General features: G+C 40.4%; 1 protein-coding gene across 1 annotated transcript in view; it reads right to left on the bottom strand.

The window, feature by feature from the left end:
- MAP4 (microtubule associated protein 4) overlaps nucleotides 1-26,848 on the bottom strand; it is a 161,249-nt gene that overhangs the window by 121,355 nt on the left and 13,046 nt on the right. Inside the window, 1 exon segment of the mRNA XM_050892110.1 lies at nucleotides 8,186-8,239. The gene's annotated coding sequence lies outside the window, so the exon portion shown is untranslated.

Genomic DNA, 26,848 nt, shown 5'->3' on the forward strand with positions numbered 1-26,848 from the left:
ATTGCTACATTATGAGTTGTACCGCTTCCAAGCTGATAAAAACTCGCATTAATAAACTTGCCTTAAGTTACAGCAGGATAGATACTCTGCCAGAGCAGCTTCACTGGGAGTACAAGAATAACTTTCCTATAAACCCCAGCAGGGATTAGGGACTCTAGAAGGTGGGGATTAATGGTCTTGGCTGGCCTTCAAAAAAGGCACATGGAAGATGAGTTCATGGATAATAACTGTGAGGGACTTTCAAGTGTCTAGCTCCACACAGGCCTACAAGCATTGAAATAAGAGACCTAGAAAAGACTAGTATGTCATCTCCAAAAACCATAAATGCTTATCTAAGGAAAATAAAGGAGTCTGCCCACCTTCTGCACAGACTTGTAAGTTTTAGCTCTAAAATGACCTATTCCTTAACTACTTTAAAAAAAAAAAAAGAAACTCCCCAGAGTCTTACTTGTTTGCTGGTTTTCAAGCTGTCTCAGAGAAGACAGGATTTTCTGTGCTGCACACCAGGAGAGGCAGCACCAAATAAGGAGAGTTTCATTAATCATGGGGGTGAAGAGTCTCCTGTTCTCACTTGGCAGAGGACAGAGGGAAAGACAGTCAAAGTGGGGGCAGGGTATGAAAACTCTGGCTGTTAGCAGAGCACTTTCTTTCTATGTTGCATATTGACTGCTAAGCCACAAACCAAACAGGCAAGGCAAGCAGCTGTTCCTGTCAGCTGCTTTCCTTTAATAGCACATGCATCAGAAAGGAAAGCAGCTTCTACCTCCCTAAGAGCAAAACCCAGAAAATAATGGCTTTCTGGCGTTTGCTAGAGTCCTTTCTCTTGGTAGAAAGAGAAGGATGGCACATTTCTAATATAGTAGGTCAGTCAATGATTCTCATTTTTATTAGGTATTTTGTACCTCCTCATTCTTCCTCCCACAAGATCATCTCACTGCCACGGCCTGGAAGTGAAGACTAACGAGTGCACAAAAAGGGAGAAGTTTCACTACAAAAGTTCACCTCAGTCACTTAGTCCTCGTGTCAGCTCCTCGAAATTCACCCTGCTCCACATTTGCCTTGCATATGCTGCTCCCAGAATAACAAATCTTGCGCTTACGTGAGAATTTTGTCTTCCATTTCTAAGTTGTTTTTTTTTAATTGCTTGTGAAGAAAACTCCACCGTATGAGCACTAAAACTACAAACAGGAGATGAGAAAGAGCTAAAGTCATGCTGTGAGAAAAATTATTTTTCAGAGATCCAGTCCAGCTTAATTATGGTTGTAATACCACTGTGCAGGCCCTCGATACCTTCATGAACTCACAACATTTTGCCTTATGTATACATACACATCTGACAGGGTAGGAGGGAAAGTAAGACCACGGAAGACAGATTCTGAAATTAAGTTAATAAAAAAGCAGCTCTCATTGAAGAGTAAAATAAGCAGCCATTAAATAGCATTCAATGTGTTACATCCATATCATCTCTCATGTATACATCAAGAAGTTTACTGTAGTAAGCCTTGAAAATTCTGAGTTAAACTTTCTGTAGAACAGCAGAAACAATTCAAGCTTGTGGAAATGGGCTGGCAGAAAGAGGCAAGACTTCCACTCAGCAACTCTGCTCCCTTATTTCACCAGGGTTATCAAGAAGGATAAATCAAGTCATAAATGGCACTGGAAAGACCTTCTCAAGTAGAGCTCCTGGAGGCCAGCTTTGTGGCTTCTCCTACTCAGGTACACAATCTGATGCCCACAAGAAAGGCTAGATGCCATCTGCTGCAAGCAAACTGACTCTCTAGAGAAGTGCCCAAAGATCAACACGTTAGCCAGTGTCACTCAAAAAGCAAGATAAAATTTGAGCAAGGAGCATAAAACATCACAGGTTATGGAGAGCAGCAGATACAGCAGATACAACCATGAAAACAGAAGCAGCTTGTTTGGCAACCGGGTGTGCACAGTCACTGCTTCCAGGCACTCAGTTTACATACAAGCTTTACTCCTTTACCTATATAGAATAATTCTAGTTACATTAGTGACTATATTAGAGTAGCTACTCTACTTTTAATTAAAATAAGCACCTCTCGACAATGTAATTATATAGCATGAGAACCTGTCGATCAGGACACAGAACTGGTAGTTTCAAAATGAGAAAGTTGACTAGTAAACTATTTTCATCGATGACAACTCATCACCAGCTTGATGTTTCAGAGCCAGATGAGTGGAACAGCAAACCTGTCAATGCTTTTTCAAGTAGATTTGCAAAGGGCAAACAATACTTTAAAGCTTTCCACTATGGGAAGGTCAAAAAACTTTGGAAGAATGAAACAAACCTATACTAAGAAACGAGTTTTAGCTACTTGCAAATTCTGCAAGATCTTAGCTATAGCAAGTAAGTTAGTTTATGGACTCATCAGTTGCCTTGGAGAATCATGCCCTCCCCTCAGGCTTTTGAGAACTGACAGATATGCCCCAAAAGGAACCTGGAAATAGAACAGACACATTTGAACTAGTGGAGAGGCAGGGGTTTGCCATTTGAAAACCACACCAAAGCGTTATGGAAGCAGACATTTAAAAACAAGAAGCAAATGCTGTTAGTGCCCAACCAAGGTTTCAGAGCATCAGCCAGAGCAGAACTCTGCAACCATGTATGCAAACCAGTTTAGAATGAACGTGCCCATTTACCAAGCATTAGCAGCTTTCCGTTTGCTTCACACGCATTAAGATTTTCAGGCCAGGAAAAAAACCTCAGTCCCTGTATTTCCATGGAGGCCACTCAGCTGCTCAGAAATTCATAGAGAAATGAAGTCCCTAGACACGTTTAGAGTGGGAGCAGAGTATACCTAGAGGATTCAGAGCTGTGGAGCCTGCTCCTTCTTACTCTGTTAAGAACAGCTTTGGGATCTCCAAGTCTGTTTTTACACAGTGGTGTGTTACTAGAACATGCTTAGGAAGGGCCTGGCTCTTTGCACCACCTTTTGCAATTCAGTGCATGGATTTTGTTCATCTTGGGGCAACTCCACAATACATATAACAGAGATTAAACGTACTCCATGTTATGAGGAATTACTTCTAAGTATGGATGTTTGTGCCTACACACAAGTAAGAAAGACGAAAATCAGAAGTCCTTTTAAAACAAGGTAGAAGCATATAGCTTTAAAAATGCTGAACACACTTGGGCACCTCTGCAAGCAGAACTGAAGTCTTTGGCTGCAATAGCTCATGAAAGCATTTGCTAGAAGCCTGGGAAGCAAATATTGCCTGCCTGTGATCCAAGAGAAAGAGGCGCTCCTATTTGGTAATGTAACAGCTTCAAAACAAAGAAAGGTAGAACAATAATTTAGCTTCAGAATCGTATGTGAAGCAGGGAGAGGTCTGGTGAGTCACCACAAAACTCCCAGAGGGGAGAACACACACTTTTCTGAGGGACCACAGAATACAAGGCGCATTCACGTGCTCCATTACCAGTGTTAATGCACTGCAGGCCGGCAGAGCAGAGACTTTCTCCCTCAGCGAGGGAATTACTTGCAAGATAACGTTATCTCAGCATCCATTACTGCTTGTGCCAGAACATAAGCCACATGCAGGCCCACTTGAGGCAACAGTACCAGACACCTACACCAGTTCCAGTACCTCTCAGGCTACCAAGGGGGGGAAAAAAGAAAAAATACAGGTGCAGAGAAGTGCTCAGAAGTTTGCTCAATAGCACATTAATAGGTATTTAAGCTGTAGGCCAAGGCCCAATATGAAACACTGCTAGACTAGAAGTTAAGCAAATATGTTCACATCTCCTTCTTAAGGGTATTTATCAGATTCTTGAATTATAAAAACAGTACATTCTGAAAGCACTATGTCACCCCGGACTGACAAACTCAACAGCAAGGAAAGCTAAAGGTTACATGCCAGACCCTTCTGCTTCCTCTGGACTTGTAGCTTATCCCTTTTAGCCAGAGAGGGATGCCAGCCCTGCTGCTGCTGTTATTCCTTACCAGCACGCCATTTTAATTCTCTCAAAGCAGGGAAACACTCCTGCTCTCACGTGATGTTTATTCTTAGAGAGGATCCCAGGGATTTTTATTTAGCTAAGTTCAGTCATGCAGTTGGCCAAGTGCCATAAGAGCATCACAGAACTCCTCAGTTCTGAAAAGGGAGCAGCATTAGTGCAGTATAGACATATTAATAGCATTAAAAGTGGCAGGTTATGCAAGAAAGACCTGGGTAATTGAAGATAACTAACTCTCCCCAGAAAGTTGTTACTGCCATACAAAGTTCATGACAGACTTCGTAAAAAAAGCACGACAGCCATAGTCTGAGGTCAATTTAACTGCTTACACCCATCAAACAGCTGAACCTAATTCCTGCTGAGCTAGTCAAAAGAACAAATTCTACCATTTGAGCCTTTCCATTATCTTGAGCTGGTTTTAATGACAAGATTCCTGCCTGACTAAGAAAGCAACCAACATTAGCTACTAGTGACCCAACTAGAACAAGTAGAACCACATTTAGGAAACAACACTCAAAAATAACTGCAAACTTAAGTCTGGGAGAAAGACACTCAAGTCCATGAAGGCACTGCTCCAATTTTTTAGTTTTTCTTCTAAGAAACGTGCTCAAGTGTTGCAAGCAGATGAATGCAGACTTAGTTCAACTAGAATGGTGCCTGTGTGGCTTCTCTGGTTAAAGGTTTAGGTAAAGTGGAGAAAAACAAGATGTCCTGTTAGCCAATGCTTGCATCAGGCTGGAGCATGGGAAAACGCTGAAAGGAGCTACAGCAGAAGGCCTTACGTTACTTCTCAGTCTCAAGGAACATATGCAAGACTAATCGTTTCTCTTTGCTCATAGTCTTTGGTTTTTGAAATCTGATGGGGTGGCAACAGGGGGAAGAACAGTCATTTCTGAAATGAATTAATGCAGAAGAATAGTTTCGACCTTCCAAAATGTATGCAGGAAGCCAGCAGAGGAGGAAGGGAGTAGCTACTGCAGTTCAACCACTATTGTATTTACATTTCCGTACTCTTGATAACAAATACATTCAATGATGGCTGAAAAACAAGGCCTTGGTTAGAAAACAAAAGCTGAGCCTTTCATGAAAGAAAGAGCAATAGAAGAAATGTCAGGTCTCCCTGCAATGTTATCAGGTACGGTCTATTAGTTTCTTTAGAGAATGATTCACTTCCTTATTGCAGGTATGGCTGCAATATCCAGTATCACAGTATTGTGCCCTTTGACACAGGCAGTTTCCCTTCCAAAAAGAGAACGGTAAGGGACCAAATAAATTACTGTTCAGTGTACTACTGAAAAAAATTTTTCTTTTTTAAATTTTAATCAAAATAAACAGTTCTGCCCACATCACTTTAAGGAAGTAAAACCATATGTGGTTAAATGACATGGTAACATTGCCTTCTTCCCAAGGGTTCTCTCTTACTTCAAGGGCTAAATCTTCTCAGTTCTGTTCTCGGCATTCTCAGCCTAGAAGCTCAGCCCATACTTCCTCAACCCCCTTTTAAAAGGGTGGGTGATAATGCACCAGCCCTTCCTCCAGCAAACTGCAAAATCCTCTCAGAGGACAAGGAATCACACTTGGTTCACTAAAGCACAGAGGTAGAGGATGTTCTTATCTGCTTGCCTTATCCGAGCAGAATTCTCTGTAGGCAGAGCTCTGCTGCAGGAGGGGAGCAGGGATTCACACAGCAAGTAGCAGCTACTTGCTCCAGGAGCAGCCCCAATCTAGTTCACTTTCCATCAATAAAATTGATCCTAAAGATGTGGGTTTGTGCATGTTTCTTCCCACTTAGAGCAGTTATACAAAAAATATAAATTAATCCAGCAGGTAGTGTTTTCAGAAATACTTTCTCCCCACTTAGACACATGTAACCAATACAATAACCAAATGAAGTTCTAGGTACCACAAGTCATAGTCAGTATTTGTAGTTTAAGGAAGCAAGTAAGATGACCAAATATGCAACTGTACTTGGTTGAAAGAGCTCATAACAGAATAAGCAGGAAGAACCCATTTATTTCTGAGTGACAATCCGAGATGAACAGGTTATTGTTTTGTGAAGAACCCAAGATATTCCTCAATCAGGTCATCCAACAAGAACCAACCAGCCAGTGCGAGACTCACACAAACACTTCCTCCTTCCTGCCTGCTCTCCCGGGCTTCTCCAAAGGATGTTGGGGAGGAAGTTGCCTTTATTCATCTAGGCAGTCAATGAGTGTGGATTAAATGTTCCCGGATAAGTTACTTCAGGAAGCATTTTTAGCTGCTGAATACAGTCTGTGGGAAACACCTGTTTGGTTTCCATGTCCTGAAACCATGGGACAACAAATGTTGAGAGGTACAACTACACGTATCCCTGGGACTCTAGGAGGCAGCTTATGTTGTAACTCTCATTTTTGTACAATGGAGAAAAGAAAGGAGGACAATTATAACATAGCAAACTCACCCCCTTAAACAACTTGGGAGTTAACAACATGGCCAAGTAAATTGAAATCTGAGATCAATTCCAGACATCCACGGAGTCTGGCAGACATTAAGACCACATTGGTCAAAGCTAAGTGAAGTGGAAAGGGAGGCAAAAAGAAGTTCAAGACCAGAACGTGCAGGAAGGGCACTTACACTCCTACATCATCTTCTCTGGTCAGCTGTGCATAGCGCTCACTCCCTGCAGGAGAAGGTGACAGTCTACCTCCCGTGACCTCTTTAGCTCCATCGAGGCCACAGTGAAAAGCACGCACAGCATTCCAGGCACCTCCCCTCCCGCCCCCTCCCTCCATCCCACCCAGAGGGAGATAAGCCATCTTATTTGGCTTTTATTCAAACGGCTTTTAGAGAACGACTTAAGATGGTTTGGCAGGCAGCCACAGTACACAGTATAAACAACTGGTGGCATGGCTGCCCCTAACTCAGCCTGTTTCCAGTCACATCGCGAATGGATACACAAGAGCATCAGCCCAACTGAAGAGACAGAACTTTGCACCTATGACATTATCTCTGCGCCTGCCATTTAAGGAGACTAAATAAAGCAGTTTAGGAGCAATTTTATCCCGTACACATAACACAGTTTTAGGAGACATGCGAGGCTACTGTCACTTCAAGACGGTTTTAGTAAATCGTAGTACATACAGTTGGTGATGTTAAAACAAGCTGTAATTGAACTGCATCCATTTGACTCCTCTGCATTCTTTACAGCCAAGTATCATTGGATGGTACTGGCAGACTGACGTTAACAGCTTAGTCATTTTTGTACAAGTGCCCTGTGTTTCATTGGTTTACATTCTAGACTACCTTAAGGATAAGGCAGAAGGAAGTATTTATTAGTGGAGTAAACAAGCTGATACTGCTCCCAGGACTTGAAGAAATAGGCAGCATTTCAGAACAATCAGTCATGCTAATCAAACTGCAGTGTAGAAGACACCTGGGTCCCTCAGTCCATACAATTTCTTCATGATATTTGTAATTCCTTCACTAAAACATGTTATGTGAGCACCTGCACCTCAAATATCCTCTGACTGCAGACCTGATGACAGACTCCAGTGAAAGTGTACCTTTACGGTGCCTTCCACGAAGGAAGGCTAGGACAAGAAACTTGGATGATCCGCTGCTCCAAATTCCTAACAAATCAAATCAGACTTGTTTCTTCTTAGCCTAGTATGCCCATTTTAATCTTTTGTAGTCCTCTTACTCCGATAAAAAGGATTTGAGTGATCTTAAACAAGATGTCTGCCCTTTGCAGCAGAAAAAGCAAGAAAAGAAGGTCCAACTGGCCAGAAAGGACATCCCTTGAGTCACACGCCAGCCCTGCTATCTTGAACAGAAGCAGGGGAATATTAGAAACTTTAATAAATACCCAAAAGGAAGGATGTAAAAAGAGTAGTAAATAGAGTGTTTAACATAAAAGAATGGAAAGGTAAGCACATTTCAGATACGTTTATTCTGCAGAAGTTCCAGTCGCAGAACTCTCTGTATAATGCCTTTTAGAGACAGGCAGACTCTCCCAGAGTCCATTCAACACTCCACTTGTCATAGCCAGGCATACCTGCTCTGCCAAGCTTTGCTACTGAACTTCTGTCGGAGATTATGACATTTCAGAACGCTAGATGTATTTTCCAGAACAGATGAAGTTTTAGTGTGTACAGGCAGCTGTATCAAACCTTTGCTTTAATTAAAGATTTAGTGTTGTGTCATTAGAAAAATAGTTCATACCTCAAAAGCAGGTGTTCCCTTTAGCAGGTCCTTCAGTCTTCAGAAACTGCTTATCTGCAAAATACAATGCATGCACAATTAAGAGGAAGCCATACAATTACAGAGTACTTGTATGTGAGCTAATTAGGGATGGCTAGGAGATGATTTGTGTTACTCAAAATTAACTAAAACTTGAGAAATTTTACTGCAGTCCCACTACAGTCATCCAGGCAGCTTCCTTTAATGTTCACTCCTCAACAGGAATACTATCTAGCTATTACTATTTCACATCAACACTTGCTCAGGCTATTAAGGACATACCATGAAAACTGTGAGCAACTTTTCCCTCGTTATATGACTTAATAGGTTTTTACAAACACACCATTAAAGCTGTAAGTAATCCAGGATGACTAGGACATCCCTCCACTAAGCAGTATTTCAGGTGCTCATATAATGGCTTAAAAGCTCTCAAAGTCACTGTTAGGCATACACCTGCATAGCCACCTGCGACAGCCAGGTTTGATTCACGAGTTGATTTTTATCTGACTGGAGATGAACAAAGCTAAAGAGGCACCAAAACATCTGTGGCTCGATTTATCAGCTATTAATACGTAGAGCCACTGTGCAAGGCACTCTAAAGGCTTCCATATGGCAGAACTGTTGCGTTTTAGTCTGAGACAAGCCAGAAAGCAAAAGATGAAGCTTTTTTTCTTTCAATAAATGTTGGACCACTCCATGCCATTTTCTGTACTTCCAAACTTCAGAGCAGACTCTCTTGCAAAGTTTTTAATACATTCACAAGGCAAAACCTACAGGTATTGCTAGACGTGTTACTCCACTAGAAAAGCATATGCTGTATTCTTTGAAGGATTACATTAAGGATACTTGGATTAATATTTTAAGGAGATCCAGATTTTAAAAAAAGGAAGAAATCAGGCGCTGTATTTCAGTTGCACACAGCAGGCTATTTTCTGTACATTTTCCATTATTTCAGTGAAGCTATACCCACCAGCTTTACCAGGGAACCATCTCCTCATCTACTGGGTGTTATGTCCCAAATTTTTCTATACAATATTTTACACTTTGTTCATAATGTTTCTTTATGATTAAACAAGCATATCTACAAAAAGAAAAAAAATTTCTGTCAAAATACTCCTTATACTCTCCATGCAGCGCTCCACAGAAAAGAATATAAACTAAGCCGCACAGAGTCAGCTAAGTATTTCAATCCACATGGAGAAACGTTCAACTTGCTCTTCACCACAGCAAGTAATCAAGCCAGTCTCACAACAAAATATCATCTCAGTACCTGCTTATTAATGCAAAGTCATATAGAAACACTAATGCTTGTTCCTCTCCCTACAGATGCACATTTCATGTTACATGGAAGTAAAATGCCAGAGCTTTCAGTTAAATGAAAAAACAGCCCACTGAAAGAGTATCATTTCAGCTTTAATAACTGGTAAAGCACTCAGGAGTGATAAGAACCTTCTGAAAGAGTCCTGTTCCCTTCAGAAGGGGTGGAAAGGAGAGTTACTAAATTAATTAAGGAACGGAGAAAAATCTTGTATACGATTCAGATACATGAGTATTAAGGATGAGCTCTTGCTTGTGTGGTAATGCTAATGCTCCCCTTTCCAACAGAAGGAAACTCTGCTAATACACATCATAAACCCACATTTTCTTTTTCCACATCATTATTTGCAGTTTAGCCACCCTGTGATAAACTGGGGCATCAGGGTCCTCTCCAGCTACTTCCAGCTGATGAACACCCACATCACATCCAAAGGCATCAAGCCCTAAATGCACAGCCCAACAGGCTGCTCCATTAAAGTTCACCCCACATCTCTTGCTGTGATCCACCAGGTTATTATGCTCTTACACATGATATTCCAATCTCTTTGCATTGAAAACACTAAACTTTACCTTATTTGTTCAGAAAAAAAAGAAGAAAAAAAACCCACAGCCCTATCTTTTGTGGCAGAACGTTAAAGAAAATGAAAAGTATTAGCTCCTTTTTTAGTGCTGGGCATTGCTACTCCATCTCAAATTGGGTGGCACTGTATCAACCATGGTTCTGATAACAGTGAAGTAAAAATCTACCACAGTTTCTTGGTCTGGGCAAAAACACTTCTTCCCTCGGTAAACTTGCATCTCTAGTTGCTCTTTCCTTCAGGCTTTATTTAAAGAATTCCTATACTACCAAGGTGGTCTTAACTACCACAGTTGTAAAGATTGCTTTTTTCCTTAAGTATGGGGTGTTCTTGACTGACAAGCAGAAATGCTAAATAATCTGTCTTTCTTAGCCCAAACTGACAGATTTGCTAAAATCGCAGGTGTGGCTGCAAAGATTTTTTATGTCCTAGGTCTTACAGTAGTCTAAGATAGACTTCACCTTGTTCCCTCACATAATGAATTGAGGAAGACTCCGACCACTTATAGAAGTGTTGGTGAACAGCAGGAAAAAAGTCATCTATCACCTGGCCAGCAAATACTGACTCATGTGTTCCATTATTAGCCATAATGTTTTCCAGTTTGGAGAAGTATTTCTGAGAACTATTTTAGTGTTAAGAGATATCTGTCTATACATTGCAACCCTGATTCCAAGTTCGCAACTTTAATTCTCCCCAACGCAATTTTTATGCAAGTGACACTGAAAAGCAACACAACAGAGGAAAAGCAGTCTATTTCATTTACATCCCACGCCACACCCACTCTTAATTTTATCTTGCCTACACTATCAGAAAACAGGTAATGCCTGGTATGCATACTGCCCCATCATGTTTGCTATCCCTATAATATCCAGTTTCACATCCTGCACCAGTAGTTCTCGTTCCTCAGCTCTTCTGGTTCCCAAGCTCCTTGCACTTTTATTACTAAACATCTCAACGGCTTCTCTAACTTCATCCAGTTTTCTACACAGATTTCTGCCCCCCCCCCCCGAATTGCCTGCATCCCATTAATACACTAGACTACTTTCTGCTTACTACCCAGTCTCTTACCTTCTGTTTCTTTCTCACCTGAGAGTTCACCAAATCCACCCCATCTATAATACAACAGTTATTCTCAGGAGTCCCAAAAGCATATACATATTTCAGAGCAAACATTAACAATTCATTTCCACTTTTTATAATTTTTAAGGTTCTTACTACTTTAAGTAGCAACTACTTGTCTCTACCAGTTTCCAGTGGCAGCCCTTTTGAGGATGGAGTAAACTACCACCTCTCCTTGGTCCATGAGAAAAGCATACAATTTACCTTGGTAAGCCATCCAAAGAGGATGCAAGACAGAAGCAAGGAAGTGATTCCCCTACATCCACCTCACAAAATTATCATGATTAGACAGTCTCTAGTTCCAATAATTTAGTACGTTCTGTATGAACAGTGCTTGTCTCAATCTGCGTTTATGTTGCTGTACTGCCAAAAGAGAGAGACAGTAGAGCAAACCTCCAGTTATGTTCAGGATTAATCACTCTTATCCCAGCTAAATGGAATGCACTTCAGTGCAATTAAGTTTATAACAGAAAGAATGTGTCATTCGTCATATCAGATGCCCTTATAGGCTCCCTCAATTTCTCTAAACAAGCAACACTTTCTGTTTTCTCATCCCCAAATTCGTAAGACTGTGTTTCCCATATCCTGGGAGCGAAAGCCACTCGATCTTTTAGTTTCCTGTTGTCTCTCACCCTTCGTACTTTGTTTCCAAATCTCTAGATAAACAGCTTCCTTTAAATAGCTACCCATCTTAAATATGCATGGTACACGAAGATCACTTGATATGAAAAGCTAAGAGGGGCAGCACACATTGCAGCTATAGCATTCCACACGCAAAGCAGTATCACATTGTCGAATACCATGGGTTCGAACGCAAAGTCTTGTAAACCCTGAGCTATATATACATGGTGGCCATGAAACCGGGAGATTAAGGCATCTCAGGTTTTCATCCCAGTCCTTTCCTAGAGGAATAATGCTAGCAGCAAATTAACTACAACAACTTGACACAAGGAAAACTGCCTTTATAGCCACAAGCTCCTATGTTGTCTCCTTACCTGTACCTGAACTCACCGAGATCCTAAACCAAGAGTTTATTCAAGAATACATGATGGGCATTTTTTCTTCATGGGTACCATTGCCAAATATTCAATGAATTTTTGTTAAGCATCAAATTCCTGTTCCCACACTTGCACAAGGCGTCTCAGATAAAGCTGACAGTATTTGAAAGAGACTGCTTTTAGATTTGATTCTAGACTTTTGAGTAGAGCTTCTCCCGAGAAGGAAAGTGCTGAAGTTAGACTAATAATTCAAAGAGTCTTCAAAAAACAAGATGTAGTTCAACTGAACTCTAAGAGTGAATAATCTTTTAGGGAAACATTCATGAACAGCAATTCAGACTTTCACAGTAGTCCCGCAACTCTTACTACTCGTAGAAAGAGATCAGACTTCCCAATTGCAGGTAGCACACAGAAGAATAAAGGTCTTCAACTGTAAAGCAAGCAGATATTCTTCGGCAATATCCACATTTAATCCTTACTAAACAGGACAGGCTTTAAAAAAATAGTCTTCTGTAGCAATTCAGGTTGATGAAGTTAAAAAACAGTGAGGTTCATACAATCAGACAGTAAATAAGCAGCTGCACAAGTGTAGCTGGTTTTATAGCACCACGGATTTTCTTGTGTCAAGAGCAATTTGAATAAAGAAACAGCGCGCAATGACTCTAGATTGGAAGAGTGACTCATGGATTGACAAATCACCAGTGTCAAAGACCAACCAAGGACCTTCCAGAATGATCCCGAAAGGCTGGACAGTGCAAGAAATGCTAATTAAGAGGTAAGCTCCAGCAGCCAGTGGCCTTTAGTTAGTTGGTGTACAACCAAAGAGCATGGGGAGGGTGGGAGCGAGTGGTCAACTACGTTACAAGAGAGAACACATATGACAAGAGGCTGAAAACACCCAGAGAAGGCTGAGATGAAATGCTTTGACAGACATGATCTTTAAATCTTTAGACACATCTGAAAGATCTGTAGAAAGAGGAAAACACCCTTAACACACAAACATCCAGATCCACAAAAAGAAAAAAACCACCAGAAACCAAGGCAGAAAATGCCCTTGGTGAGAAACAACAAAGCACATTCCTCTTCAGTAGAAGCTCAATAAAAAAAGAAAGTGATTTAAGCAAGACCAAAATATCTCTCTTCACAGTTGAAGAACTCTCCTGCTAACAGAACTAAATTAGCTAAAATTAGCTATCACAGTTGCATTCCCAACAGCACCTCTAGCTTCCTGTGTGGATGAGTAGTTTTGGTAAAAGCAGTTCTAATTTGGATTCAGAGCATGCAAATTTAAGGAGAATAGTGATTTTAGTGATTTCTGACCAGTTCCTTCCATGAACACTGATGCATAAGAAAAACTGTCTTTCACATTCAAGTTTAATCCTCTTCTGAAATATTTATTTTTGGAACAATTCACTGAATGATAAGCCTTCAGCCTAGTGAATTACATCTAAAAATAAAGGTATTAAGAATTCAGGAATTCCTCCTACTGTTATATCTAATCAATACAGATCCACTGTGACTCCTGTCATATGCTTTATTTGTCAAAGCACATGCCCACATCCACGCTTGGACAGCGTTATGCAACAACCTGCCATCTTTTTGGCTAGTATAGACCAGAGATAGGCATTTTTAATGATTTGAGATGTTATCAAAATTCATAAAGTAAAGATTCAGTTGCATGCACATTAGAAAAAGGAGCAGTAAGAACCTGAGTCAAGTCTTGAACTATGACTGAAATAGGAACACACTTCAGTTAAACTATATGCAGCTGAAGCTCATCCAATGGCCATTTTGCCTTAGCTGGGACCGAACACTAATGATCACTTGATGAGGACAAAGAGAAAAAGCAGCTTTCATTATTCAAATTTCACTTGTCCTCTAATGACAGGCTGCTAAACTGATTGCACTTCCTGCAATCACAAAGGAGCACAAAGGCTACCTCCCCACTAGCAAGTTCAATGTCAGAGTTGACTTAAATGTGCCCAGGACCACAGTGTCTAGGAAAAGGCTGCACTCACACTTGTAAAGTCTTACTCTTTAAACTAGGGTGGCTACATGCAAACAGCTCTTGAGAATGGTCCTGGTCCACCATAGCTCTTGAATAGCATCCACCAGTGTCTGGGAGATTACTTTTGCCCTAGGCCAAAGACTGCAACAGGAAATATTCTAAAAGCAACAGCACAGAAGTCACCAAGCATCATGTAACTTGCTAGCACAGGCGTAGCCGGAGATGCCAGACTATGAGAAGCTTTTACTGACTAAGTTGTTTTGATATTCATGTCATCCCAGCTTCCTGGAAACTCCAGTAGTCCAGCTCATCCTCATCTGCCACTACAAAAGAGCATACCACCAAGAAAGTCTCCCCAGCCCACTACTGTAAGAAACAGGGTTGTTTGCAAGGTCTTATCTCTCAATGCCTTTTTAAAAAATAAATAATAGAAGAGGCATTATCATTTTTGCTAGTCTTTAAAAAAATATTTTATAAAGTCTCTCTGCTCTAGATGGTTCTTTTTATCTGAACTGAATGCCTGGCACATCTGTTTTTCACAGGTTATTCATTAGGAGGTTAACATGGACAGCCAGCAACTCTCCACATATTCTCCTCTGTAGTTTTCCTCTACCCCTTCACAGGGTAAGCCACCCATCCATGACAACTTCAGCTAAAACAGAGAGCTATTTCTAACCCAACTCCCTCTTCACTCACACTGATTCAATTCTTGTACTTTTTAAGAGGTTGTTTAACAAACTGCTGGAAGTGTGAGGCGATCATAAATTTTCACCAGTATCTAACCTACGACTGCCACCTCTTTAACCTGAAATACTGCTGAGCTGACTGGCTGCCTAGATCCTTGTTCTCTCTTTCTCTGTACAGTGATATATGTTGCTCCATTAGCTATATTTCTCAGCTGTGGAAACTCTTGCTCTCAATTTGCAAAGAACTTCTTTGAGCTCAATCCTATTCAAGCCATAGTTAACGCTTCATTTTTGCTCTATGGAGGCAGCCAGCCGCCATTTCCAGACATGGTAGAAGGAGGATAAGGAAGAAGCATGAGACTTCTAGTTGCAAGTCATAAAAGGCACTGAGGTCCCATGCCCAGCAAACAAGCCTGAAATAGGTTTATCAGTAGCCAAGTTGTAACAGGCTGTTCAACACGTAAAACAAAAAGCATCCTTCTCTTAATCATTTCATCCACACTACACCCTTTTAGAGCAGCAGTACTGTAGAGAACACCGCTGCTTTCCCACACCCTGATCTGGCAAGTCTTGAGATGGCTCAAGAACAGGGCTGTTTGTTTCCTTTCCGCTTTCACAGATTACAAACTCTCTCTATGCAGATCAAAGAGTCAATGGAGTGGTCAGTGCTGCTGTGCACATTTAAAAATATAACGTGAATGTATATCAAATATACCCAGCTGCTGGTGCACCCCTGAATGGAGAACACCATAATCTCATTTGGACTATGAAAGATTGTCCTTCCTTGACTTCAGAAAAGGAAAACCAAGAAGGAAGTTGCAGTTGCCAACAGCAATTTTGCAAAGTTAGACCAGATTAAAGAATGTTGTCTGCAGTGTCAGCTAATGTACTACCGTGGGCAAACGAGAGAAGTTCGGATTTCCTGTTTCTTTGGGACCTTGAAGACTGCCTCAGCGATGACACGTTGCCATGGCAACAGCTTTAAAGCAAAACAACTATCGGAGGAGAACTCTGAACCCTCTCTGACATTTTACTATTGTAAGAAAGCATAAAGATTCATGAGACTTAAATCTACTTATGTTTTCAAGGTTGACGCCTGCCAACTTTCAAAATCTAAGTGCCAGAGTTGCCCGTTAATATCTCCTCACTTATACACAAGTCTCCTGCAGAGGTCATAATCCTCCTCTTGTATCACTGCTCCTCCAGGAGCAAGCGCAGTACGGAGAGGATTATACCACTGGTACGTATGGACAGCAGTGATGAGGGCAGGGGAGAGAGCTGCACACTGCAGGTCACCTTTCAGGGATTCTGTTAATTGACGTCACTGAGCACTGAGGCGCTCAGCGCATCTTAAAAAACACACCTATCAAGCCACTATAGTTTTTTATGTTAAAGGATCCACACAAAGAACAGCGGGTGCTCTTTCAGTTGAGGTTTACTTGGTGCTTGGGAATGGGTCATTTTACAGGGACCTGAGGACTCAAACATGGCAGTACTGTTGACCTGTGCTTCTTCACCCTGACTTGCAACTGCCCCAGTCTTGACCTAGAAGTACCTTTAAGACAGAGAGATTTAGAATTTATGGATTTTCAGTTTGGAAGCTTATTTATGACAGCAGATTTTACATGGAATGCTATGGAGAAAAAACAAAACAAAACAAAAAGAAAAAAACCCAAAACCCATCAAGTACCAGAGTTAAGCAGAATACACGCTGGCAGCCTGACCAGCACCCTGGGTTAAAAGCTCTGAAAGTACATGTTATTTAGTTAAAAACAAAACAAACAAAAAAAACCAAACATAAGATATCTTCATGCAAAAGGTCATTTATATAGACCAAATTCTCAGGTCCAGATGTGCTCTAAATAAACACCAGTATCTGAGCAAATCAGTTTGACAGGTTTAATAACCTGTGTATTTTAGGTGAAAAATTGACGATGTTTAGGAACACTTAAGAGGAACTGAACTAGGCATTAACCATGCCCTTAAAAATCAGTCACACCATCACTTCAGAAGGTGACCAAGACTAAGATGAATCTACTCAATAGCAAAGTCAGTATCTCCTTTGTTTACAGTGATATATTTTATGAACTAGGTGCTCTTTATAGACACAATTCTGTGAGGAGTTCTGAGTTAGGGCCACACATCTCCATAACAAACATCATGACAGAGCTTCCATCGTGGCTCTATATTCTATTTACTGTCCTCATCACACTGTCAGACATAACAGGCAGCAACATTTTCAAGAGGCAGAGATGCTCATCCCTTGCATATATAATGGCTCATCAAAAGAGATCTGTCCGCTTTCTCAAGGGGCGGAATGGCAGCAAGGAACAGAAGGAGCAAGGCAGGGGGAACCAGGGGAATAAACAAAACAACACACACACACACCACTGCTACTTAAGTGCTAGAAATCAATGTGCTTTCCTGCTTGCTTTTTGTGGAATCCGCTCCTGAACACAGGTGCTGCTTTACAGGAAATTCTATCTTCCTTCACTCAATATCTATTACCTTTGCACACACGAGCTTCACAGGTTGGTTTCCAGTGCCTTACGTCTCTGTTACAGAAATTGGAGATGAAGTGGAGCAGAATGGCTCTAAAGGGTACCAACAGCAGGACTGGTGTCAGAACAGCCAGATAAGACCTTATTAGAAACACCTAACACTCCTCATTAGTCACAGGTGAACAAAGGCATCCCAAGGGCAAGTCACATGCAAGCTATTTCTTAAAACAGATGAAAGAAGGAAAACAGCATTTCCTCCATGTGCAAGAGCTCCTGTATTAAGAAAGGTAGATGGAAATGATAATTCCCCTTGCCTCCAAAACTTACGTTTAGTCCATGGCAGAAGTCAATAGTGAGATCACAAACACAACAGAATCTGATCTTGCTTTTACATTTTCCATCTCCATGTCAGGACTGTTATTTATCCAATGATGATACAGAAGATGCATCATCAGCTCTTATTAGACAGAGGGAACACAACTTTTTTTTTTTTTTTAATGATGCCAGATAGCAATGCAACTAGTACACCAAGGAATACATTAAAAAAACCAAACAGTAATCTTGATTTTCCATTGCACAAAGATAGGACGTTTAGAGTCTCTGCATCATCAATAGATTTCTCTCTGCATTCTCAAGAGCCAAAACATTAACAAGGATCAGAAGGAAGAAGGCAAAAAAAGCATTTAAACCCGGTGCACAGACACGTGATCATTGCCACTTAAGTGCTAGAAATCATTGAGCTTCCCTACTTGCTTTTCTGGAATCTGCTACTACTAAACCAGCTGCTGCCTTGCACATCTGTAAGACAATCTTCACCGATCTCCTGCCAATGGAGAGGACCAGTTGATAGGAACCAAGGCTTACTCTGCGACAGTGCAACTGCAGAGACAGATTACCTTTCCAAGTACAAAGTTAAAACTGTTCAGGGCTTAAGTGATCCGCTACATTTGACAGCTGAATATTTCAAATCTTGCTATTTTAGAGTCTGGGTTGCACAGTGAAGAATTACAGATCCTCGCTGTGGTTCTACAGCATGTGAAAGCATACTCCACTCAACTGTAATGAGCACTGTAAGACAACCCTGGCAGGGTTTTTTTTGTTCTTGTGTTGGTTTTTTTTTTTTTCCCCTCCTTCTTCAAGCTAAAAAGCCTTTCCAGGAGTCATGGCTATTCAGTAGCACAGAGACTATATATATACTTTACCTAGTATAGCTTACCTTTACAGAAGCAAGCACTTGGGCATTAAGAGGGTGCAGGGGAACAAAAGAAAACAAACATTCTCCCATTATTTATCATACAGCACCAATATTTAAGACTTCCAGCTAAAATCAGAGCAACTAAGAGTGGATTTGTTCTGTAAGGTGTAAGCAGAAAGTGATACCCAGACCTGGTGAAAGGAAAGAAGGAGAGATAAAGGTCAGAAGAGTGTAGCCAGATAGGGTTAAGATCATTAGCATTTAGTTATTTGTCTTTTAGCTTGCATATTACATTTCCAAGGCATAAAGAAGCCCATCTTACCCAAGCTTTTGGGGTTTTCCATCAGTCTTAACACTTTGAGGTGATGGGGGGGGGGGGGGGGGGGGGGAGGGGACCAAACCAAACCAGTCCTGCCAGAAAAGAAATTTTTGTCTCTCCCCAAGAGGAACAGTCCTTGGGACTCAGATTGGGAAAAAAAACCAACCAAACAAACAAACAAAAAAAGGTCAACCTGTAAAAGGTAAGTTTCCATTCTTAAAAGTGGGTTGAAAAACCAAGCAGTCAGAATAAGATTCAATGCCAGTTTGCAAACAGATTAAACATTTGGTTTCAGCTGGAACATGGTTCATATACTCTGCATCAAAACTATGGCTTATGGTTTTTAAAACAGTGTCACTCCTTAGCAAATTCAAGACAAAAGTGACTGGCCTTGGAATTACCTGACGAATCCTTCAGATGTTTATTTACAACTGTAGAAGAGTAATTAAGGTTTCTAAAGAAAAAAGTTTCTAAAGCTAACAAAAAATTAACTGGAACAGAACAACAACACTAATTTCCCATTATGCAACTGCCTCCAAAAACAGATTTGTTCAATTCAGCATGAAAAAGTGGGATGGAGTCTTAGTACCCAACATCAGATGATGACAGGTTACAACAAGGTGCAGACAGCTGTGCTAAACCAGAACAGATGAACAAATTGTTTCAAGATCTGAGACGCAATATACATAATGGTGTATTTGACACAGATAGGCTCTTAAATAATACCCTGCAGAAGATGGCTGCAGAGCAGAGCACCACAGCATAAGACCATTCATCCGACATTCACTCTGCCCTGCCCTAAGACACTTAAAATCATTGTGAATCATGATTTTTAATTTATTTTTTTAAAACCTATCTGTAGTTATGGTCATGGCAAAACCAGCCAGAGGTGTGGAGGACATGAGATTCACGCACTTTTATTTTGCTGCATTTTTGCAAATTGCTATTCAATTGCAGTAAAGAAAAAGTGAGATGGAGAAGAACTGCAGGGGAAGAAAAAAAAAAAAAAAAAAGAAGTGAGAGACTCAGCATCTTCGAAGATTCCTTCCCCACAGACCCTATTTTATTTTGGTAAAGGCAGAGGAGCAGTATTAGTTTGTCTGTGTTATGACAACAATGATACCCTAAACCAAGGGAGCTTGGTGGAACTGTTTTCTCAGATACTTGTTCTGTGCTTATCAAGGAAAGTGATATCTGCTCTGAAGATGTAACAAGATCAGCAGCAGTTTCCCCATCAAGACTGAAAGCAGTACAGTGTGCGTTACTTTACATCACAATCAAGTAAATTAGTGCACAGATTTACTGCCTTAAAAGTCTCAAATAATGTCTTCAGAAATCAAAAGCTACATGAATAAAATAAATATTGTACTATGGCTGAACGAAAAAGGTTCCCTTGTGAAAATGCTTCAGACGTACCAATAAAACTAGTTTCCAGCACTATACTTAATCCATCTGATTTCTATTTCTCACAGCTATTGGAATTAAGAAAGTTCTGCAGAGCCACAAGACGCACAAGAAGCTTACACCCTGGAGGGAGAACATGCACATATGCAACGTCATTTATGCAGCGTAGCAAGGCCCCAACTGACCAGCAAAACAATCCTAAGAGCTGCTCCAGTGCCAAAATAGAAGTAACTTTCTAATAAAACTCCCTCCCTCCTCCATACATGGGCCTCGAATCCAGTACCTAGTCTTGCTCAAGCACGCAGGCAAGTTACTCGGGGTGACGGTCCCACAATAGCTGAGGTTTGCACTGCAACCAGAAGGAGCAGTGACTCCAGCTGCACATCCCCATCACTCTCCTGTGCCGAGATAGATGATCAACTGCTTCCCAGGCCAACTCAACTCAGTAAACAAATCAGAAAAGCCTGTCAGTTTAATGCATAGGTTCTTACTGCAAAGACCAATTAAAAAATAATTACACCGTCCTCCTTTTAATCTGAACTTAAAACTTTTCAGCTCAGACTCTTTAAGAAGAAAAAAAAAAAAAAGCGCTGTTCATAGGTCCATCCACAGTTTCACTTTCATCCTGGCTGAGCCACAAAATAGTACAGTTCTGCTACCGGCCATTACACCAGCTCAAAATAAAACCAGGAGTACACCGACACGGTCAGGTGCAGAGATGTGCCCGCTCACTCTGCCCGCACGAAGCGCTGGCAGAGGCTGGCGCCAAGGCAGACGGCGTGCACAGCCGCCAACTGCTGCTTAAACATGTGAGGCTAGCTTTTGTAGGAGTTACTTATGAACTGCACTTGTTTGCATTTTGGGGTTTGTTTCGGGGTTGTTTTTTTTTTAATATTTATTTTAAGCTCACTGGCAAGATCCAGCAAAGCTGTTTCACTGTCTGCCGTTGCAATAGGCCTGTATGTGAATAGCAACCCTGCACCTACAGGCTCTACTCCCAAATATCATGTTCCCCACTAATGAAATGTAACTAGGAGGTGGCAATACAGTGAAACTGGCCTGTGCAACATGCCTGACAGCTACTAACAAAACAAAAAGTTGTATAAACAGCTCTGTTCCTATGCCACCCAGGGTTTGGGGATTTCTAAGGCAACAACATCTAGGTGAAATGTAGTCACTCCTGCTGCGTTCAGATTTAGAAGCCATTATGACTCTAAAATTACTAATTAATTCTTCCATAATTTTTAAGACAAATTCCAACTAAAAGGAAGACAAGTATAATACATTGTCTCATATGTAATTCCGTTATTTTTACAGTTCTCAGCATTAATTGGCAGAAATAAAATATTTGTATTTGAGTTTCAGCAGACTCCAAACTTTTTGGCCTCCCCTACACGAGGATATCGCATTTTAAACTGGAACCAGCATGCAGCTCTCAATGCATCCAAGGACAACAAATAATCCTATAGGGGTGAGAAACTCAAAGAACAAAAACATTGAATACTACAACTTCTAGTTTTTAAAGTTGACTTAGAATGAACCAAACCCGCTTCGTTTCTGGCACATTACTGAATTCTAACTCAGCAAGCGAGACAGACAGAACTGTCAACTCCCCCAAGAATCACAGAAGTTGAATAGCTGGGGTTTGCTCTCACTACAGTAAGTTTTTCCAATCAACTGCATATTTTAAAGCAACAATTTTATAATTTTAAAAATGGAAACAGGTAGAAAGCTCGCAGCATCTCACCACGCACCACTTCTAGTAGCTTGCACTACTAAATAAAATCCCACTATTTCCAGAATTTTTACTGAAAGTCAATGATCTCATACCCAAACTGTGATCACGCACACAGCAACGTAATGTGGGGAGAGGGGGAGAAGGGTCCTCCTCTCAACGGCTGCATTTCGGAAAGCCGGAGGGCTTCAGTCACAGCAGCACGAATACACTGATAGCCAATATTTAGTAGTGAAAATATCAGGGTTTACTCTGAGTATTGCTACACAGTAGCTACAGGAGTCATTGAATGTTTTTGTTGTGTAAGCCTGTGACAAAGTTAATCTAAAGGGAATGTTAGATAAATGCTCTAACCCAGTTAAGAGATGCCTTCATTTCTTACTCTGGCAAGACAGAAATTCACTGCAAAATATAGCTCGGTAAATTTAATACAGAAGGCATATTGATTCACTGTACTAAACTTTAAAATAAATAATTTAAAACTATGAAGCTAGAGATCACTGTTACATCATTTTTAATTTAGATCTTTCATATAGAGTCTTAAAAATCAATGTGATTGCCAGAAAAACAAAGTACATCAAATTCACAAGAAACAGTTCTTGCTTAACCCACCTCGAAGATTAGCTCTTGTTTCTAAACTGAAGTGAAAAGCTCTACAGACGGTATCTCCTACCTGCTGCTGCGCCATGACTGCATCTGAACAGACACACAGCTCCCTCCAACACAACCAAACAGATTACTCAGTGGTCAGCCGATGCAGCATACTTTTGTTTCAGCAAATAGTTAGAGCATTGCACAGTGACCAGTTGGTCACCAGGATGAGATCATTCCCAACAGCAAACTTTATCAAAAAGCTTTTTGTTACATGCTGTTGTACTTTAGAAAGTTAGCTTCATTTTATGATTAATTAGTAATGAAGATGTTTTACAGAAAGGTTCACTTTATTATTCAGAAAATATTCAGTAGCCCCCCCTCCTTTTTTTTCTCCTACATTTCTACCTTTTTAGATTTAGAATGCTTAAGACATTTTTAAATTTTTTAGCCAAATTATTAGAATCATAAGGGGAGGACTTCTGACAAGTATCAAAGGGGTTTGGGAGGGGCTTCTTGTTTGGGTTTTTTCCTTGGTGTTTGAAAGAAATAAGTCTAGATTCTACAATATCACTTCAGTTATGCTTTGCATTTATTCCTAAAGCAACGAGAAAATATTCTCAACTGCCCATACCTGGCCAGAGGCTGAAGAAAAAGAAGAATATGCCGGTATGGAAGGAGAAGGTTGCTACTGCACAAGGCACCCTTGCTGAAAAATGAGCAAGGAAAAAAAAAAAAAAAAAAAAAGAAGGGGGGTTGGGGGGGGTGGGGAAGCAGTGGCCATAGTACCTTTTTTTCTTCCCCAATAAAATCCAAATACTGTTCTTGGGCTCCTGAAGTTCAACTCAGAGGAGCCGAGACATCTACTTTCAAAGCATCAGTTCAACAAAGATTACGTAGCCTGCTCCAGTGCCCGAAAGGCTCTAGACAGCCAAGTCCTCCATACAAAACTTCATTCAATGTTTGAAGTTCTGATGTTGTACCTGTCCGAGGGCACTGGCAATTGATTAAGCCAAATATCCAGTGTATGCTAGATCCATAAGTTTGGCATCCTCACATAGGCCTCCGAATGAACTGATCCCACATGTACACTCAAGCATATGAAACATGCACAAACAGCATCAAGCTGAAAGAATACCAAAACATCTACAGTGTCCCCATTTTAAGTGAAGCAGGTTCCACACCTTGGGAGTTGGAGATCCCGGTTCTATTTCCTCCTCAGCCTGAAAGCGTTCAAACCCATCTGCCCCATTTCTGGAAAGTGCATTACCAACCAAACATTTGCCACAGACACTTCATGCACAGGGGGTCAGCCTTCACATGTAAGGTAAGCCCGAATGCATGAGTTCCTAATCCTGAAAGACCAGCAAGGCTGTGTCTGTCTATCCCCCTCCTAACCAAGCATTCTAGGTTTTGACTTCTGTTTCAAGAACTGTTTCTGTGTTTCATGCAAGAGGCATGCTGGATAAAAACAGAAATACTCCTAGGGACATAAGCCAGAACGCACAGCTCCTGACACCTGAGCATCCTATTCACTCCACTGCAACTGAGCATACCATTTTTTGAACCTCCTTCCAGATCTTCCCCATTATTTTATTCCAGTCATGCAAGAATTCTCATCTTGGCCGCAAGAAGCAAAAGAAAACTGGATGCAGAATTAAGATTTGCCATTGTATAGCACACAACTGAAACAAATCAAAATGCAGTGGTATTTATTAATGGCTAGATCATAGAAATTAAGAACAAAGACAAAAACTAGAAGTCATGGAGTGTTAAGGAATCAAAAGAAACTTTGATTATGTTCTATGAAATTATCAATTCCACAGATCTCTAGTGAGGCACAGGCTGTCTATTCTCAACTCACTTTTCAGAAGGAAACACAGATGCTTCAGAAAGTTTCACCCTGTGGTTGGTTTGTTTCTTCTTTCATCCAAGCATCTGCTGCCTGCAATTCATTCGCCTTTGCAGCCTTTCAGCTTTAGCTAGATGGAATGAATGAGTCACTTAATTAACCTAGAGTTTACACAAAGGAAACGTGAAAGCAAGAGACTGCCTTTAATCAGATCAATCCGGTGAGCATCTCGAACACACTGAACTATTTTTTTTAAATATATATTTAAAAAAAAAATTAGTAGACTAACAGAAGTAATTTAGTAAAAACTAGCTGAGAGAACAACTCGCAGGCAATTTCCAGACTAAAAACCATACAATTTGAGTCAATTCCATAAAATACAGTCTACATCCCTGTTTAGTAGATGAAAATGGTCCCCTCAGTATACAACCCCCTTCGTTGGTATTATGCTTCTGAAAAGTATAATACAAAGCATTTCATCTAGGACTTATGGCTCCTGTACTTTGAGAGATTAAAAGAAACACTCTCAGAAGAGATAAGCAGGGACACAAGAGCGATTAGTGTGACCTGCAAGCTACAAGTGTGATAAATTGTGCTGAGAGGACAAAGGTAACAGTGGTAACCAAAGATAATCTTTTCTATTTGGAGATATAGAGACTTTTGAGCTGGGTTATTTCCTCAACAGCACCAGCGCTTGCCTGTTTACAGATTATTTGCCTTCTATGAACAAAAGGCATTTTTTGTTGCAGTAGGTCAGCGCGGGTAGTGTAGATGAAGAGACTCTGAAGAAGCCATACTACACATCTGAACACCAGACGAAATCACACCCGATTCACACACACAGGCTGCAGTACAAAAGCTGCTGATCAACACCCAAGGCTCCAGTGCAACTAGTTAAGAGGAGATAGTCCACACTTAACCCTCACTTGAGCATGGAAAATGAGAAGATGAATAAAGGACAAAACAGAAAACACGCTACTGCACAAATGCACGTAGATGAACCTCTTGCCTGACCTGTTGCAGTAGTTCTTACGTTTTGATTTTTTTCATATGCTATGAAAGTGGAAAGAGTAATACTGTCTTGCTGACTTACAAAAAATAAAAATCAAAATAATAGTGACTTACTTCACCCTACTCCTCTGCTGTTCATGCTAAATTATTTGCTTTTATTCCCCCCCCCCCCCCCAATATGTTCCATTTATTCCTCTGATCTAGCATTTTTTTCTACCCCCAATCCCACAAAAAAGTTTCGGCTTGAATCTAAAGCATTAACAGGACTGCTGAAAGAAAACTACTTTGAAAAAGTCCGATTCCAGTAAACAAGAAGTGTAGCTGGTGGGTATACAGCTTCCCTTTTTAGTTTGACTTCTGTTAATAACCCAGTAACATCTTTCAGCTTAATCCAAATCTTCTGTTTCATAAATAATTAGATCCAATAATCTTTAATTCAAAAATTACAATAATTTAAGGACAAAATGTAGGTCCTCCAAGTCGCTTACGAAATTACCTTTCTTTAAAGGCATAGGTTAAAAATTCAGTATGGAGAACGATATTACTCAAGGTGGTCTGTATGTGATAGACAAGATACTCAACACCAAAGACTACCTCTATTGTACTTCTCTCTTTCAGAGGATTGTTTACGAATCTGTGTTTATATTTTATTCCTCAATTCATAAATTGTGGAGTTTCTTTTAAGTAATACTACAACTGTTTAGAAAAACACATGGTTTTACAGTTGTACATCAGGATGCCCTAATGCATTTCAACCTAGATTAACTATTTTCATGTACTCATTGTGTTACCCCCTTCACATTTGCAAAATTAGTTCAGCACATTTAATTATTAGAATAGACTTGAAAAAATAGCTTCCACTGAAATTTTGATGAGATGTTAAGGATATATAACCGTCGGTCTTGATTCCCCCCACCCTCCTTAGGCATTCAATAAATTGACATCTCTTCAAGTAAAAAAAAATGAGCAAAAGTGAAATTACTGAATACCACAAATGCCTACTGTAAAAATATATAAAAAGAACAAATGCACTTTAATTCCATACAGATTTTAAGAGCAAGTTTTGCACTATATAATTTCCTGTTCAGTTCACGTTCAACCATTTGATTACATCAGCACCTCAAAATGATATTAGAAGATGTGAAGCTTGCCAGAGAATTTCATTTGGGAAATGTAACAGGCACAGTCAGCATATTTGGCTGCTGAAAAATAAGGCTACAGATAAATTACATACTGGAGAAAACAAACATACCCCAGACTCGAAGGAAGAAAAACAGTTTAATTTTGATCAATCTCAGGCATTTTCAATGTTTCTACAGGCATATCACAGA

This window comes from Gymnogyps californianus, chromosome 2, assembly GCF_018139145.2.
Source record: "Gymnogyps californianus isolate 813 chromosome 2, ASM1813914v2, whole genome shotgun sequence".
Taxonomy (NCBI): domain Eukaryota; kingdom Metazoa; phylum Chordata; class Aves; order Accipitriformes; family Cathartidae; genus Gymnogyps; species Gymnogyps californianus.